This window comes from Mauremys mutica, chromosome 4 (genome assembly GCF_020497125.1).
Source record: "Mauremys mutica isolate MM-2020 ecotype Southern chromosome 4, ASM2049712v1, whole genome shotgun sequence".
Classification (NCBI taxonomy): domain Eukaryota; kingdom Metazoa; phylum Chordata; order Testudines; family Geoemydidae; genus Mauremys; species Mauremys mutica.
Window position 1 is genome coordinate 83,352,497 of NC_059075.1, and position 17,470 is coordinate 83,369,966.

Consider the following 17,470-nt stretch of genomic DNA (forward strand, 5'->3'; position numbering starts at 1 on the left):
CAAGACAAGTCCAAGAAAGAAACCAACAGAACTCATTGGCCATCACCTACAGTCCTCAGCTAAAACCTCTCCAACGCATCATCAGTGATCTACAACCCATCCTGGACAACGACCCCTCGCTTTCACAGGCCCTGGGAGGCAGGCCAGTCCTCTCCCACAGACAACCCACCAACCTGAAGCATATTCTCACCAACAACCACACACTGCACCATAGTAACTCTAACTCAGGAACCAATCCATGCAACAAACCTCGATGCCAACTCTGCCCACATATTTACACCAGCAACACCATCACAGGACCGAACCAGATCAGCCACAACATCACCGGTTCATTCACCTGCACATCCACCAATGTAATATATGCCATCATGTGCCAGCAATACCCCTCTGCTATGTACATCAGCCAAACTGGACAATCTCTATGTAAAAGGATTAATGGACACAAGTCAGGTATTAGGAATGGCAATATACAAAAACCTGTAGGAGAACACGTCAACCTCCGTGGACACACAATAGCAGATTTAAAGGTAGCCATCCTGCAACAAAAAAACTTCAGGAAAAGACTCCAAAGAGAAACTGCTGAACTTCAGTTCATTTACAAATTTGACACCAACCCGCGCAGGATTAAACAAAGACTGTGAACTAACTACAAAAGCAGTTTCTCTTCCCTTGGTTTTCATACTTCAACTGCTAGAAGAGGGCCTCATCCTCCCTGATTGAACTGACTTTGTTATCTCCAGACTGATTCTGGCCTGCATATTTATACCTGCCTATGGAAATTTCCACCACATGCGTCTGACGAAGTGGGTATTCACCCATGAAAGCTTATGCTCCAATACGTCTGTTAGTCTATAAGGTGCCACAAGACTCTTTGTTGCTTTTTACAGATCAAGACTAACACGGCTACCCCTCTGATATTTAATAATTTCAGTATACACATTTTGGGAGAGGAGCTGATCTTCATATTCAAATCTGTGGCTTGAGCCAAAGACCACTGAAATCAATGGAAAGACTCCCAATTATTTCAAGATGCTTTGGATCTGACCCGTATGGCTTCAACATCTTTGTAATTTGTGACAAGAGAAAAAGATTTATAGGACAGGTCAGCTAATGGTTAGAGTATAATTTTTAAACTTTTAACAATGGAATTGCAAGAGACATTTTATATTTAGGTGAAGGCCTTGTAAATGGAATAAAATAACATATAGATGGGTATAAAGGCAACCAATCTGACTGGCCTGAAAACATTAATCCTGTCATAGTTATGGTATGGTGACTCTGTAAAATGATCAAATAATGCATGTGACTGACATGGGGCGAAATCCTGACCTCATGAAGGTCAATTAAAAAACTTCCATTAACTAGAGTGGGGTCACGGTTTCACCCACTCTATCCCCAAAAGTCTGCAATCTACCGTGGCAAATGGGAGAAAGAAGAGGGGTGCAATCAGATTATACAATTTTTATATCCATATATACATTGGAGGCTTTTTGTTATTATAAATAGATAAAGTAAGCCTCAGTGATCTGCTCTTCCACGTACACATCAGTAATTGGCTGGTTCCTTATAGGTATCAAAGCAGGGGTGGGTTTTGAGGTGGGTTCTGAGGAAGTTAAGGCTGTTGATCTTACTGATCAGTTCAGAGAGGACATTCCATGCATAAGGGTTAGCACCGAAAAAGGTGCAGAGGTATTTATGTAAGAAGCTGACTCCAGGATGGATGAGGCTGCCATTGTTGATGGAGAGGAGGAAGCCGGGCTATTATAAGAGATGAGAGAGATTAAGTAGAGAAGCTATAAACAGCTGGAGCTCACCTATATTAATGGCTCATCTAGATTTCATTGAAGTCAATGGTGATTTTGCTTTAAAATCAAAGGCATGATGTGGCCCATTGTGAGCAGGTCTGGCCCTCTAGCTGTGGAAACGGCAGATCTAGTAAATGACTGAAAATCTTTAAATGTCAGAGAATGAAATATGCTGATTTTGATAAGTAATAAATAGCCAGGCACTAAATGACTGGGGGGAAAAATCACTGTACATTAACATTTTTCTAAACTGACATAGAATTGATGAGGTGAGGGCGGGGTATTAAGTGTAAAAAAATAGACTTCAGGAAATAAACTGGGGAAGGAGCACACCTATAGCCAAGATTGTGTACTGGAAAAGATTCAGATGGGACACTAAATACACCAATGTTTATTTACTATGGGATTAATTTCTTTCACATTAGAGTATACCTATTATCTTTCTTTAGTTTATGCTTAAACAGCCATCTAATTAAAAGGAATGGATCTTTCATTAAATTCATAGCTGAACAAAACACTGTCTGCTCTGCAAGAATATTTTTATTTGATAGGTAATATGCTGCATAATTACAATTAGCAGGATATTTCATTTAACCTTCAGAAATTATCTTATCATTCCACCATAACTGAGCATTCCTTTCTTGGTCTGTGGGTCAACGAAAGGGTTAAAATTCTCTATCACTATCTTGATCTTTGTTGAAATGGTGTATGGGAATGAAATGGTTGCCAATTTCTTTGCAATGCATTCTGACTGTACGGGAGTTCTTTTTCTCCTGACAGGCAGGTGAGATCAAAGTGGTGCAGGACAAAAGGGGCTCAGCAGTGATTTGTCAGGGGACGAAAGGCAGTCCTGTCTGGGAAAGTGGCTGTAGCCCAGAACGAGCCTTCAGATCACTAACACACTAAAGAAATCATGGCATGAGAAAAAGTACAGCAGAAAAGGTTCAAAGGTCAGTTTTATTTGGTTTGGATTATTGGTGCCTCCTTTTAAACCAAAGAGCAAGAGGGAAAAAGAACAGGCTAATAACCCTTGTTATTGTCCAGGAAAAAACTCTTTTGTACACATTGCTTGGGGATTGTCTGTAATTAAAATGCTGTTTTTAGAACAAGGGCCTGATCCTGAAAAATCCTTACTCACGTGAGTAGTTCTTAATCACATGAATAGCCCCATGTAATTCTTCAAGTGCACAGAAAGAGTACAGGTTTGCAAGCTTGGGCACTAAATTTGGTTTGGAGACATTCGTGTGTGTGTGTGTGTGTGTGTGTGTGTATTCCTCAGAGGTTGGCATTTCATGTTTTTAAATAAAAATAGGAGTGTAATGAGTAATTTGAGAAAATATTTTTATTTAAAAAATTGTTTGTAAGATCTCAGGTGGTAAAAAGCCTTTGTTGAAAGAGTAAGTTAATCCATTAGTTTTCTATTATATTAAAATATTTAAAAAATTACCCCCCTCAGACCTAAGCAGTTGGAGTGATTCTGCACATAAATAAAAATAATGGGCCAGATCCTCAGCTGGTGTAAATTGACAGAGATCTTTCTATTTCAACTATATTGATTTATACCAGCTCAGGATCTCCCCGCAATAATCATACATTTTAAAAAATTGTTTTGGACTAGAAACTAGTACGCTCTACATTTGAATCCAGAACTAAATGTCTCATTCCTTGATCTGGCATTTTTAGCTCCCATTGAAAAGTGGGAGCCATACTAGTGGATCAAGAGTGGCTTTGAAAAGAGGTCAATAAAGCCTTCTAAGTCAGAGGATAGTTGTGGTGATATGGAACCTTTGCATAAACCTCTGCAGGAAGATGCAGGGTGACCTGGCCTCCAGTTTCTCAGTACAAAATAGCATTAATCATGTCTGATGTGGTTACATGGAATTTATTCCTTGGCTTCACCTTCTCCATCTTGAATGGAGCAGAGGAACAGATAAGCAGAAAAGAGGGATGGAGGAGGTCAGAGCAAGCTCCTGTCTTTATACCCTCTTCTTTTCTTCTGTCTTAACCCAATAATAAATATTTGTTGAAATTTTATGGTTCAGTTGGTTTTGATATGATCCTGAAAATAGTATGTACATTTATGTGGGGAAATGGTGTATTTCCAAGTAAGTGGAAAGATGTTTCAGACTCCATGTCAAGATTTCCTCCGATGAAGAACATGATATCACTCACATTTTCATGATCTTGCCTCTGACTGAAGAAAAGGAAATTTCTATGACTGAGGCTGAAATACCCTTCCTTTTTGAGTAAACATCCACAACCACTCCTGAATGCCTTGTCAATATTAGTTATTTTAATGTATTATTTATATTGTGGAAATGCCCAAAGGCCACAATCAGGACTGGGGCTCCATTGAACTAGGTGCTTTATAAACATTTAGGAAGACTCGGTCCCTGCCCATAAGATTTTATGGTCCAATATAAAAAGACAAAAAATAGACAAAGATCAAGGAAAAAGAGATACAATATACTAACAAAGTTATCCAAAGGGTAGCAGACACCCATGATGTTAGTTCCATCTTGGTTTATTTTACAAATTTGATTGTATATTTGTTTTATTTATATGACAAAAACGTGCTCAGTATCCAAAAATCATTATATATGAAAAACCTATATTCATTGTCCATTCAAAGGACTGTTAAAGAGTGGTCTCTAAAGTGTTATTCTTTCAATAATGGTGGGTGAGAATTATACTTGAAAAGCTGAAGAGAATCTTATAAAAATTAAAGAACAATTACAATAAAAATTGTTCTTTTTATAAAAGAGTTAAAAACACTTCAAATAGAAATATGCAGTAAAACCAGATTTTTAATATATAAGAGGTCATTTGTAGCCAAATTGTTGATACCCAAGATATAAATGACACAGAAAAAAATGTTATGTTGTCATAATTGCTATGGTTCTTCAAGACGATTGCAAGCATGGATCCCCACTATAGGTGATGAATGGAACCACAGCACACAAGCTTGAAACTTTGTAAATCAGTGTATTTTGCAGCTGTGTTCATTCCCTGCCTGTGTACTTACATCTCCAACTAAGGGTATATAATGCGGCGCAGCCATAAGCAACACTCATTTCCTTCTACTGTATCAAGAATTTGTTGTAAGAAGGGATGTGGGAACTATGAGCCAGTAGTCTCAAAGAACCACAGTTACTTTGGTGAATAACAATTCTTTCTTCTTCAAGCATAGTCTGCATGGATCTCTGTAGTTCCCTTAGGAGGTGGCTCTGAAGAAAAGTTGAACTGTGAATTTGATCTAGAGGCCAAGTCCTGAGAATAATGCTACAGAAATACATGGATGGACTCCCAACAAAAGAGATGTTTTGGATATATGCAGATGAATTTGCCTTGGATGTGATGGAATGTACTCTAGCACCTCTTGGTATTAGAATCCCCGCTAGTTCATAATGAGAAAATATACAGCCTTACTTGGACGGTGTCTGAGCGAAGATAGGAATCTGATCCCGTTATTGGCACAAGAGTTCTAGAAGATTGTTCAGGAGACTAGAGAATCCGCTGCCAGGTCTAACCGGTTGGACTACCAAAACTAATGGATCTAAGATGGGGTTCTGAGCAGCACTTTGGATCAGTTTTGTCTGATCTTCTTCAACACCTTGCAGTCCAGGGTAATTGAAGGGAATGTACAGGAAAATATCTAGCTCCTTCCCAAGAAGAATGTATCTGTTAGATGCCCCAGATAAGACCAACCTCTCCATCTGAGTGGTTCTCAGAATGAGGGTTATCGTCTCTTTAAGGGTCGGTTTTGTTGGGTGCTGTATTTTCTGCTGAGATTACCCACTAGGAGACTGTCTTTCCCTGGAAAGTGGAAAACTGTGGGTGTGATACAAAGATGGACACCCTTACTCCCAAACTTTATTGCTTCCTGTTATAGAAGTGTCAAGTACATAGTTTGCTCTTGGCAGCAACTTGCTATAGGATATACTGTGGTCACATTGTCCATTAAAATCAGAAGAGAGTTGTCCTTTAATGAGGGTGGAAATATCCTGTAGACCAGAGAGACTACTCTCAATCCAAGGACATTTATGTGGAGGTTGGTCTGCTCCCATGTCCAGAAGCTTTGGATTGTGGGCTGACCCCTATGAGCTCCTTATCCCAAAAGCATTGGTTACCAGCACAACAGAACGTGGAGTTTGAAGTGGATGCCATTGCAAACAAGTGTTGGTTTCATCCACCACAACAGAAAAAACATGTCACCCATTGATCCAGGGTGAGGCTGCGATACTGGCTAATGACCTATATGCAATAATCTCAGCTGGAATCTGGCCTACATACATTTGAGAACCTATGAGATTTAACAGCCTGAGAAATAATCTGACAGTTGTGTGAGGAGTTGACTGGAACTCAAGTATTATTTATCACATGGTTTTGTGGGAGATACATGGTCATGATCTGCAGTCAGAACAGTCCCAATTAACTTCACTTCATATGTCAGGATGATAGTGTATTTTTTTAGGTTGATTCTTAGGCCCAATAATTGGAATATCCGGCAGAGTGTCCTGAGAGCAAATTGGCGAAAGCAGTCTTCTCAGCCAGTCCTAAAGATATAGGTACTGTCCCAGTCCTCTCCAGTGGGCTGCCAGATACTTGGAGCTCAATTCAGCAAGATACTTAAGCACATGCCCATAGGCGGCAGGTTCGTATAATTTTTGGTGGGGCCCAAAATGGTGGTCCCCCCCCCCCCTCTCACCCTGTAAGCTGATATAAAATGAAGCTACAATGCGTCAGCACCACAAGATTACAAGGGTCAATTAAAAGTGGAAAATCAGAAGCAGCACTTGCCTGCTTCAATATACAGTATTAAATGTTGTTGCACCTGTTGTGACAAAGTGGGAATGTTCTTAATGTTTTCTCTGAATACTCTGTGGGTGCCTCAGTTTCCCCTGCAAAGTGCCAACTGACGGTGTTGGGGGACAAAGAGATCAGGTGGCCTCCTTGTCCGGAAGAGACACAAAGGCCAGATGAGGGAGTGTTAGTTTGGAGCTGGCTGGGGAAATCGGGAGAGGCCCAGAACTTGGGTCTGGGCTCCCCACCCCCCAAGATGGACCTGACTGAGGGGTCCTGTTTTCTGTATTTACAAGCTCTGTTTTAGACTGTATCCCTGTCATCTAATAAACCTTCTGTTTTACTGTCTGGCTGAGAGTCACATCTGACTGCGGAGTTGGGGCAACCAGAGGTCCCTGCACCCCAGGACCAGCCTGGGCACACTCGCTGCGGAAAGTGCATGGTGTGGAAGGGCATGCTGAATGCTCCGAGGTCAGACCCAGGAAGGTGTAAGCTTCTTGCCCTGGAGACAGTATGCTCAGACAGAAGGCTCCCCCAGAGTCCTGACTGGCTTTGTATGGAGTTGTTCCAAAGCATCCCAGCATCCCCTTCCATACCATGCGCTTCCCGGAAGTCCGCACAGGCACTGACACTCCCTCCTCTGGCCTTTGTCTCTTTTCCAGGCATTAGGAGGCCACCTGATCTCTTTGTTCTCCAACACCTTCAGTTGGCACCTTGCAGGGGGGTGGCCCAGGCCATCAATGGCTGCAACCCTGCCTCCAGGCAACTATCTGTGCAGACGGCATCACACTGGCCCTCTAGGGCTTTACAACAATCACACCCCCTTATCCCACCATCTAGAGCCTTAAGAAATGCATTGGGGAAACTGAGGCACACAGACAGTATTCAGAGAAAACACCTGTATATGACCAGTTACATACTTTGAAGGGTGTAAAATAATCAAATATTGTGCTAAATACAATGATACTCCAAACTGACCACCAAATTTAAGTTGCACGTTTTTCCCCTCAGGTGAGGGTTCTAGGGTGGGGCTGGGGATGAGGGGTTCACAGTGCAGGAGCGTGCTTGGTGCTGGGGGTGCAGGCTTTGGGATGAGGCAGGGCTGAGGATGAGGAACTTGGGGTGCAGACAGGCTGCCCAGGGCTAGGGCCAGAGAGGACTCCCCATCACCACCACTGGCAGCAGCAAGCTCCAGGGGAGGGATCCCTCCTCTGTCCCCCTGCCCCCACAGCACACTCACTCTGCACCACAGTCACTGCACTTGCTCCTAGGGCCCCTCAGGTCCAGAAAGCTCACTCCCCTCCCCTATGATGGGTACTGGGCGGGGGGGTTGCCATCACAGGTGGCCTTCCATGCTGCCCCTCACCATAACTTCACTGTGGATGGGGCTGCCCCTTGCCCAGCATGGGGCAGAAGTGGGGTCTGCATGGTGATGGCTATGGGGCAGGGGAGCAGGGTGTCATAAAATTCACCCAAGCCCCAGCTGCTCAGGTAGGTCTATGAATCCCCCTCCCCCATCTGTCCTGTGGTGGGTGGATGCTGGAGGGGAGGGGCACTGCCTTCACATATGGCTTCCTGCCTCCCTGCCCCCTGCTGCAGCCTGCAGCCCCTCACCGTAGCTTCAGTGGGGGGGGACGGTGGGAGGGGATGGCATGGGGCTGCCCCTTCCCCAGCATTGGGCAGGAGTGGGGGCTGGGGGGGGAATCATAGGGTCAAACACTCACGGAAGCCCAGGACCTGCTCAGGTGGGTGAGGTCAGTCTCTGAGTCCTGGCCGGAAGTGCCCTTTGCATCTCCTGCAGGTAGGGGGAGGGGAGGGCTGCCAAGCATGGCACAGCCCCCTCCCCTCCCCCGGCCACTCCGGCCAGTGCTCCAGCAAGCAACAGCAGCCGGCAGCAGCAGAGGCAACAGGCAAGGCAAGGGAGAGAGACATGCCTGCGTTTAAGCCTCCAGCCTCCGGGGTGGGGTAGAGGAGAGGGCTGCCACCAGCACGGTGGGCCCCCCTCCCCCTCCCCCTCCCCCTCACTCGGAGATGGTACAGTCGAGACACACAGACGCAGCTGCCTGCGTTCAAGCAGTTAAGCTCTCTGGGGCCGGGCGGGGAGGGGAGGGGAGGGGGGAAGCTCTCCAGCCCTGGCGGCGGCGGCGCGCTCCAAGCAGGGGAGATTGGTGGGGCAGAGCCCCTGCTTGGGATTTATTCATGGGGCTAAAGCCCCAGAGCCCCATGTAAGTCAGCGCCTATGCACATGCCTGTTAGAGTTAATGTGTTTAAGTACCTTTCTTAATCAGGGCCTTGATGAGGACTAATTAGGCCGTGGAGAGCATAAATGGCAAAATGCAATACTGGTAATATTAGTCTCCCACAGAATCTGAGGTATTTCCAATGAACAGTGCAAATCGCAATATGGAAACTCACACCTTATACACTGAGAACCATGAACCAATGCTGTAGCTAAAAAGAAAGAATTATAAATACCAGTGATACTATGTGGAACATCAGCCATCTGATGTATTTGTTCACACATCTGAGACCCATATATGATTTTGGGATGTAAGTCCCCTTTTATTTTGTATATTCAAAAGTGATATGAGTAGAACTTCTTGCCCTTTATAGCTCAGAGACACCCTCCTATAGATCCCATTTGGAGGAGTGCCCTTTCTTGTACATGGACCTCTGAAAGGGGATTGTGTAGCAGGATGAGGGGGCAGCAATAGAGAGTAGAAATGGATGAAATAGTGCTTTATTATTATCTCCAAGTCCTATTCTGTTGAGGTAATTCCACTTCAAACCATAAGAAAACAGCAAGTTGGTAACCAAAAAGGAACAAGGAGAGAAAAATGTCCACAAAAACAGATTGACATGAGGTTCTTAAACAAACCCCTCAAAAGTGGAAGTTGGTACTGGATGCTGATAAAGCCAGATCTAAGATGGCCTTTTTTTTTTTTTTTGGTAGGATTTGTTCTTTCCCTTTCAGATGGTGAGGTGACTGCTTATGTGCAAGCTCCTACTCCAAGTATTTCCTGAACTAACCCTGTGTTCCATATCTGATGACTGAAGTGTGTCATTTGGCAAACATAGTACAGGGGGTCAAAGATCTGAAAGTGGCCTGGAGTCTTTAAGGTGGTACAGTGAGTATTCCACCTTGCCATTGAACAATTCAAGCTGCTCAAAGGGCAGATATTCTATTGTGGCCTGTATCCTTCTTGGTAAACCAGAGGATATGAGTCATAAGTACTAGTGCATAGTTACCAAAGTAATCACTGTCCTTCACTGCAATACCATAGCATCATAGGTGCCATGTAGGCCATGTTTCTTCACTTGCTCATTCTCAGCAATCACAGATTTTACCAATATCTTCTAAGCCTCTTCTAATAAGTTCTTTTGTGCAAAGATCGTATGCTTGTTCTGTATTTGTACAATGCAAGCACAATGGAGTCCTAGTCCATGACTAGGGCTCCTGGGTTCTACAGTACAGTAAGAATAATAATAGTAATAACAATGAGCACAAGTGTGTCCTAGGCTTGGAAGTCATAGTTGGATAATAATGCTTTCTAGTCAGCTTTCTCCATTTGCAATCTGGCTGAAGAAGGTATCTTCTTACCTAGGAGATCTAGCCACTTTGGTCATTTGTTACTAGGACTGAGTGGGGACGCAGGGTCAGACTGACTTGAACTGTCCTTAGCTGCAGGCCTGGCTGGGGAGCTGAGGACATGGTGACTGTTAAAAATATGTAAATCCTTTCCAAGAAACCTGGTAACACTGACCAACGTTCTTAGGTATATTGGGTTTTGAGTAGAGGGTCTGCCAGAGATACTGAATAACCTAGTTAACTGGGAAGGCTATGGTGCCAAAGCAATTTTGTCTGAAGAATGACAGAAAGTGGAGACAAAGTCTTGTAGATCCAAGCTTCAGCCAGTCTCCCCCAGTGTTTCTGGAAATTCATTATATCATTCAGGATATGGTACACATGATACTTAAATAGGGGATGCAGGAGAGCGTTTCCAGCTTGGGTCCATGGAAGAGGAAAATGACAAAACCAGTAGAAAGGATAATGCAGACAGGGCTATTGCTGAGGGAATTCAACCTGATGCCTGGGAAAAAGAAGCAGTCAGTGTCAGTATAGTTGATACTATGGGCTGATCTACTGACATTCAGGAGCCTGGTAGCAAGGTAACTGAGGCCATTAGAATAGACAACACTACGACACCAGATTTTGAGGGAGAATGCCAACAAGAAAGGACCTTGATATCAAGACACCAGGCACAAAGGGGCATGGTGCTGAAGCACTAAGCCATGGGAGGCCCTACCTCAAAGAGCCTAACAGTGAGAGGCCTAATAGGGTAAAATATTTGTCATAAGGCTAACAGCAGCCATATTAAAATATAATTTAAAAAATTCTAAGGAAAAAAAAAGCTACCTTCCCAGAAGTGGATTACACATGCATACCTAAAGTGCATATACATTAATTCTGATGTAGCGGCAGTCATGGCTCATTTTTTTCCTGCTGCCTACAGGAAATGAGTAGCAGCTGGCCCTGCAGTTCCTTATACACCCTCAAGAAAGGAAGAAAAAAGATAGGTAGGTTGTGTGCATTACCCCAATAGACACTGCTTTCCAGAAAGTTTCAAACTGGCATTCCAGGGGCATGTACATCCCATATAGACGGAATCTATCCAGTAAAGAATATATACTGTATAATATTTAATTGCTGTCAGGTATTTTGAAATAAAAACTTAAATGAAGGATGGCCCAAGGGTTAGGGTACTAGCTTAGGGCTTGAAGATTCAGGTTCAATTTTTCGGTTCACGACAGCCTTCCTGTGTGACTTTTGGCAAGTCATTTAGTCTCTCTGTGCCTCAGTTCCCATCTGTACAATGGGGATAATAGTACATTGATTTCAATGGGAGTTAGGAACTGCAATGCTTTTGAAAATCTCACTAGACACCTTAAGATGCGGATAAGTCCATTTAAATAGATAGATATGTACATTTAAAAAGCTGGCCCTTAGAGATCTATAAGTTATTAAGGGATGTGCATGTGTCAGACAAAAAAGTTTAGATCAGAGAACAGAGTGCTCTTTAATCCACCACAAATGATGCCCCAAAAGTTATTGCTGATACATCTTATGCCACTGGGCTTCTAGGATCATCACATTATAATCACTGAGTGTGATACAAAGGAAGAGTATTTTCTCACTGAAGTAATTAATACTCGTCAGTTGTCCACTCTCTTCCCCACTTTCCCTTTCCCTTCGCCTTCTATTCCCCTCCCCCAATCAGTGTAGTTGTGGGTATAGTGGGATTGACCAGTGGGTGGACTAGCATAATTAAAGACAGTGTGGAGCTGTTCTGGTTCTGGGTAGGCTGCATGTATGGAATCATATCTAAAGTGCATGGGGTAGTTTTTGATAAAACAAAGACAGTTAACTTTATGCCCATTTTCTGTACATGTTCCATTTTCAAAAAGAACATTAGATGGGGGCTGGCAGTACCACAAGGAGCTGCCTTTCCCTTTCTTTCCTCATCCCTGGCCATGTTTTTTCTCTCCTCCATGACATGTGGGAGGGTGAAGAGGGTGTATGTAGAGGTGGGAGCATACTAGGATTACAGTTTGTTCTTGGGGGTACCACTCTGAGGTGCTTTCCCCTATGTAACTGCAGGTAGATTAAAACTGGAACACAAGGAAATTCATGTATCATATTTACTTGGACCAAGACTTCCATTTTTTCTCCATTATATTTTTCAATATGAAACTTGCTCAACCTTTCCCTGGTCACCCATGCCTCCTTCTTGCCTTCCCCTCACATCTTACCTCCCAACATAGCTGACACTTCCTCAGGGTACAGGACCTATTTTACATCTTGCATAAGGGCCACTTTATCACAGTCTAAATCACAATGTCTGCCATCTGATTGTATGGAGTATGAGATGATCTGATCACATCTATGTAGCTGAGGGGAAGATTAATCTTGTTCCCTTCAAATTATACAGTTCTCTAAAATGTGCAGGATCTAGTGACATCATAACAAGTCTCTGATTGTAAAAGAAATAAGGACCAAATTCTGAAAACAGTGGGAAATTAGCTAGAATTAAATTGCAGGATTAGTCACATATGACAAGCATCTCATAACTATAGGCCAGACACTAATATTAGTCACATTATACATCAGTATAAATCCAGAGTAACACTGTGGGCCAGAAGCTCTCAGCTTCTTAAATGTCTATGGGAACCGATGGGAGCTGATTATTTTTGAAACTCTGTCCCCATGTCTTCAATGTATTGGATTTCTTTTGTTCTACTCTTCTAATTTCTCTCTCTCTCTCTCTCCACACACATGTACACAGTCTTTTCCTTTCACAGAACTATTTTCATTACTCTACTTTGCAATATTGTATTGCTCTATATATTTCTGTTACAGTTTCATTTGGATCTATGAGAGATATACTTCAATACTAAACCACATGACATGACCACATGGCAGACAAACAGACATCGGTACTGTGTGATATTATTACCATGGCTTTTTGTGTACTTGTATGTTTCTGCTCCTCCTTTTCTTTCATTTGTTCCTTTCTTCCACAGGGAATAAACAATAACACTGAAAAAGAAAGTTGTTTTAAAAGTTAGCTTAACATCTCTGCATTTTTTGTTTTGAATCTGTTAACACAATAAGAGGTTGTTTTCTTCCTATTCTTATAATGTTTTTAGTAACAATATAGGGCCTGATCCAAAGCCCTATGAAGTCAATGGAAAGATTCACACTGAATTCAATGTTCTTTGAATCAGGCCCATAAAGAATCATTTAATCCTGCAATGCTCACCCAGGCAAATGCCTGCATGCTTAAACCCTCAGTAAGGAGCTCAAGAACTAGCTTCTTAATAACATTAACAAAATTGTAAAGAATAACAATTATCTAAAATGTATGTAACATATGAGTTTATGGAGATAAATGATATGAGTAAACCATGTAAGTTTTATATAACTAAACGTTCTGGCTGGCTTTATTACATTTGAGTTGTAAAATAGCTAAGTAGCTAATACAGTAGCTATAGTATTGACTGTATTTTCCTTAATTTAAAGAGCTTGCATTATGTGAAGGCTCTTTATTGTTTGTTTATAAATAAAAAGTCTAAAATAGCTACAAAGCTGAAAACCATTTTAGATGAGAAAACAAAAGCGAGAGAAATGTTTATACCTGTCTTCTATTTATCTAATTTTCCACTAGGGAAATCTTATTATCTATGTTCATTCAGTGCATGATGAACTAAATCTTACTTTATCCACCTGAAAATGTATATTAAACTTTTAAAAATACAACTCATATGCAACTGTATGTCCAGCACCTCATATGTAACTGTATTTAAAATATAAACATGAAACAATATACAATTCAATAAACAATATTACCTACACGTATGGAACAAAGTAATGTGATGCTGTTTTGTTTGGAAAGCCATTTAAGTAAAGTTATACAGATCACAAAGTGCAGAATTGCCCCACTAGGGAAACCACAAAGAAACTAAACCTAGTTGAATAAAATCAAATAGAATTGTATAAGGTCTATACAATAACCACCAGCAGCAGGTGTGATCTAACTGAATCTTAGAGGAGAATTATATACAGAGTGAGATTGTTAACTGCGTTGCAAACAAACACCTAATAATCACTTTGAATATGTTTTCTTTGAGACCATCCCACAGTCCATGTTTGAACTAGTAATGGATTTTTAATTGGGAGAGGGAGGCAATTTTTCTACTGGGGGCTCTGCCTACTGCCTAGGTATTTATTGCTCTACAAATTGTAACTTCCTTCTTGCATTCGACTAACAGGGTCAGTTGTAAATCATTGACTTATGTTAAAAGAAACATAGTGTGTACCCTAGAGTATGCAGATCATTGTGCTTGGAGTAGATGAATCAGACCAGTAGTGGAACCAAATTGTAGATCACTCAGTATTAAAACATCATCACTGCATCAGTGCAAAATGGGTGTTTGTAAAATTTATTACCATCTAACAATTTCAGAACTGATTTATTTGCTTTCAGATTTGTTTAATAGTTATGTTTATATATTATTTAAACAGAATTAATAATATAAGGTAGTGTTAGTCATAATACGTCACATATCTGTATATATACATATATCAGTAATTCTTCTATAGTAGTGAATTGGAACTATATATCAGAAATTCTGGTTATTAAATTGAAGTACACTACTACTAACATAATCTGCCTCAAACACTTTACATGGTGACTTGGTAGGAGAAATATTATCTGAATTACATTTAAATGTAAGAACATTTAGAAATATTTCACTAACAAGATCAAGCATAAAAAATAACCAATACTTAACGTGTTCCACTTAAAATTACACATTTCAAGTGAATTAATAGCTCATTACAGGTTGTAATTCTAAAGTAGTTGCACGCTGTCTCGAGCCTATTCTCCCCCTCCACATTAAGTAACAGACTCAAACTGCTTTCTGATTATTACTTTGGGGCTACAAGGAGCTTTGGGGCATAATTAAAAATATTTCCAGAAAGAATCTGTAGACCACATCTGACGTCCCACCCTCTGTTAGAATTAGACCACATCAAAGGGACCTTTTTTGTTTTCAAAAATGGTCACCAGACAACTTACAATATACAAGAGTGGGCTTATGTTTTATTGTATAGATGTCTGACTAGAGCAAAACGACTTAAGGTTGCTTGCTATTCAATGTTGCACCAAGTGAGACAAGGTAGCTATAGCCCTTTGATATTTCACTGGAGGTCGTATTCATTTCATTTGAAAGGGAACCATTAATGACAGACCTATAAGTGTTCTCTTCCCTAATAAGTAGAATACACATCGTTTGGGAAGCATGTCTCTGTTAGATGCCCAAGGCGGAAAGATTTGTCAATGATGGTGCTAATTATAAAAATGGTAACCATAATGTGATCAAGATGGAAGCAATTTGAGCAAAAGTCATTAACGTGTTACTCTTCCACCCACTAGTCTTTTGGTTTACTATTGTGGGAGGGAAGAAGTATCTTGCGGGATTTTTTTCCAGAGCACTAATGAAAAACTCCCTAGAAATCTAAAACTGTACATTTTCAATTTCACATCTGTATGGGGATCCAACAATCGTAGCGATCACTCCGAGTTTAGCTATGAAGAGACTTACCTAATATTTCTAAATAATCATTATATTTTTGCCCTTCTATATTTATCTGTTTATATATCTTCAAACTATTTTCCTCGCCATCTTAGTACCTAGGTGCTATTTTGTGCAGTAATTGGTGGGTGATAAAGGATTCATAAAACTCAATGCACTATTCTCCTTCAGAGAAAGCTTGTTTCAGGGAGGACTTTTGTTTCAGTGTTAGCTGAAGGATTTGGCCGTTACGTAATGATCTTTTTTTTTTAAGTGTATTGCCGTGTGTGTTTATAGGTTCATATTTTTCATTGGCTATTATATTTTAATCACGTTTTATTAAATAAACTGTACCTACATAATTGCGTGCATGTGGCATTGCAAAAAAAACAACACTAAAGAATTAATTATACAAACATGTATCAGTTCTCAGATCAAACTCTCCTTGTGAGGTTAGGGCACAACTTGTCGAAAAAAGACAGAGGATGCTACTGGTGGGGAGGGGAGGCTTGTTCGTTCTTTACGTGTTTCCTTGTATTCCAGACAACTAAAGGATGAAAAGCCTTTTAGGGTTGGAGGGCTACTAAGTTTTAAGTATGTCTAAAAGGGAATAGCTTTCTAGATCGCTTTTTCCGCCTGCCATTCCTTGTAGAAAAAGATTGGTTCCCTTTGAGTTTTCCGTCCAGTGAACGCTTATTTTCTCCTATAGTGCTTTAAAGTGTAAGAAACGTTTCTTTCCCTCCGTAGGAAAGCCTTATTTGATATATTTTCTTGTAAACGACAGTGAATAAAAAATCATACTGGTCAAGGTCAAATGGTCGATTTTTGACATGGCTCCATTCAAAGACGCATTTGTGTGGCCTTCAGTCACATTAATACTAATTCTTTCTCAAACACTTCCAGGAAACTTTTAATTATTGACTGTTTCATATGAAAATCTAATAGACGAGCACACCTGGACAGCATAATTTTGTTATAGAAGTTGAATAACCTTTTGCGTTCCATTTTGATTTATAGGTAACTCCACTAGAAGAGAAAAAAAGCTGATAAAGATGTGTGAAGCTACATACCAACAATTGCAGACCTAACTGTTATGACTGATGTAATGTACCAGACAACAACAAATAATAAGTTAAGGAAAAAAGATTAAAATCAATGTCTTGCAAATATATGCACGAATATATATACTTTCTCTGTAACTGGGCGCACTTTGCATTAGTTAATTTAGAAATGTGTCCGTTTTAAAAGACCCATCCAAATATTGCATATTAGCAACCGTGAATTGATTGATTCACTAATAACTGTTTTCTTTCAGCGTTCAGGACAAAGGGAAGAAAGAACTTTAAGTCACTAAAGACTGACAGTGAAATCCTTTAATGCGTATTTTCCTTTTAGCCACCGGAGCAGCCAGTGTCTGAACCCCTTTTATTATGCTCCTTTTTTAAATGTGCATTTGTAAAAGCTGCTTCCCCAAGTTGTTTTATTTGGACATCAGTCATCCCAGTTGTCATGTGTTGTGGTTTGCGATAGGGAGTTGCCAGGGATAAGTGACGGACCCCAGGGATGAGCTCCTCACCGTATAATTTTCAGATGCATAATTGTTCTATTTTGGATCTTTCAAAGCAGGGGAAACCAAGGCAGAAGCAGCTCTCTGCCCCTCAGCTGGGTTGCTGCTGCTGCCTCCTCCCCCACCCCCTCTGTGATGCGGTTATCCGCAAGAAGCCACC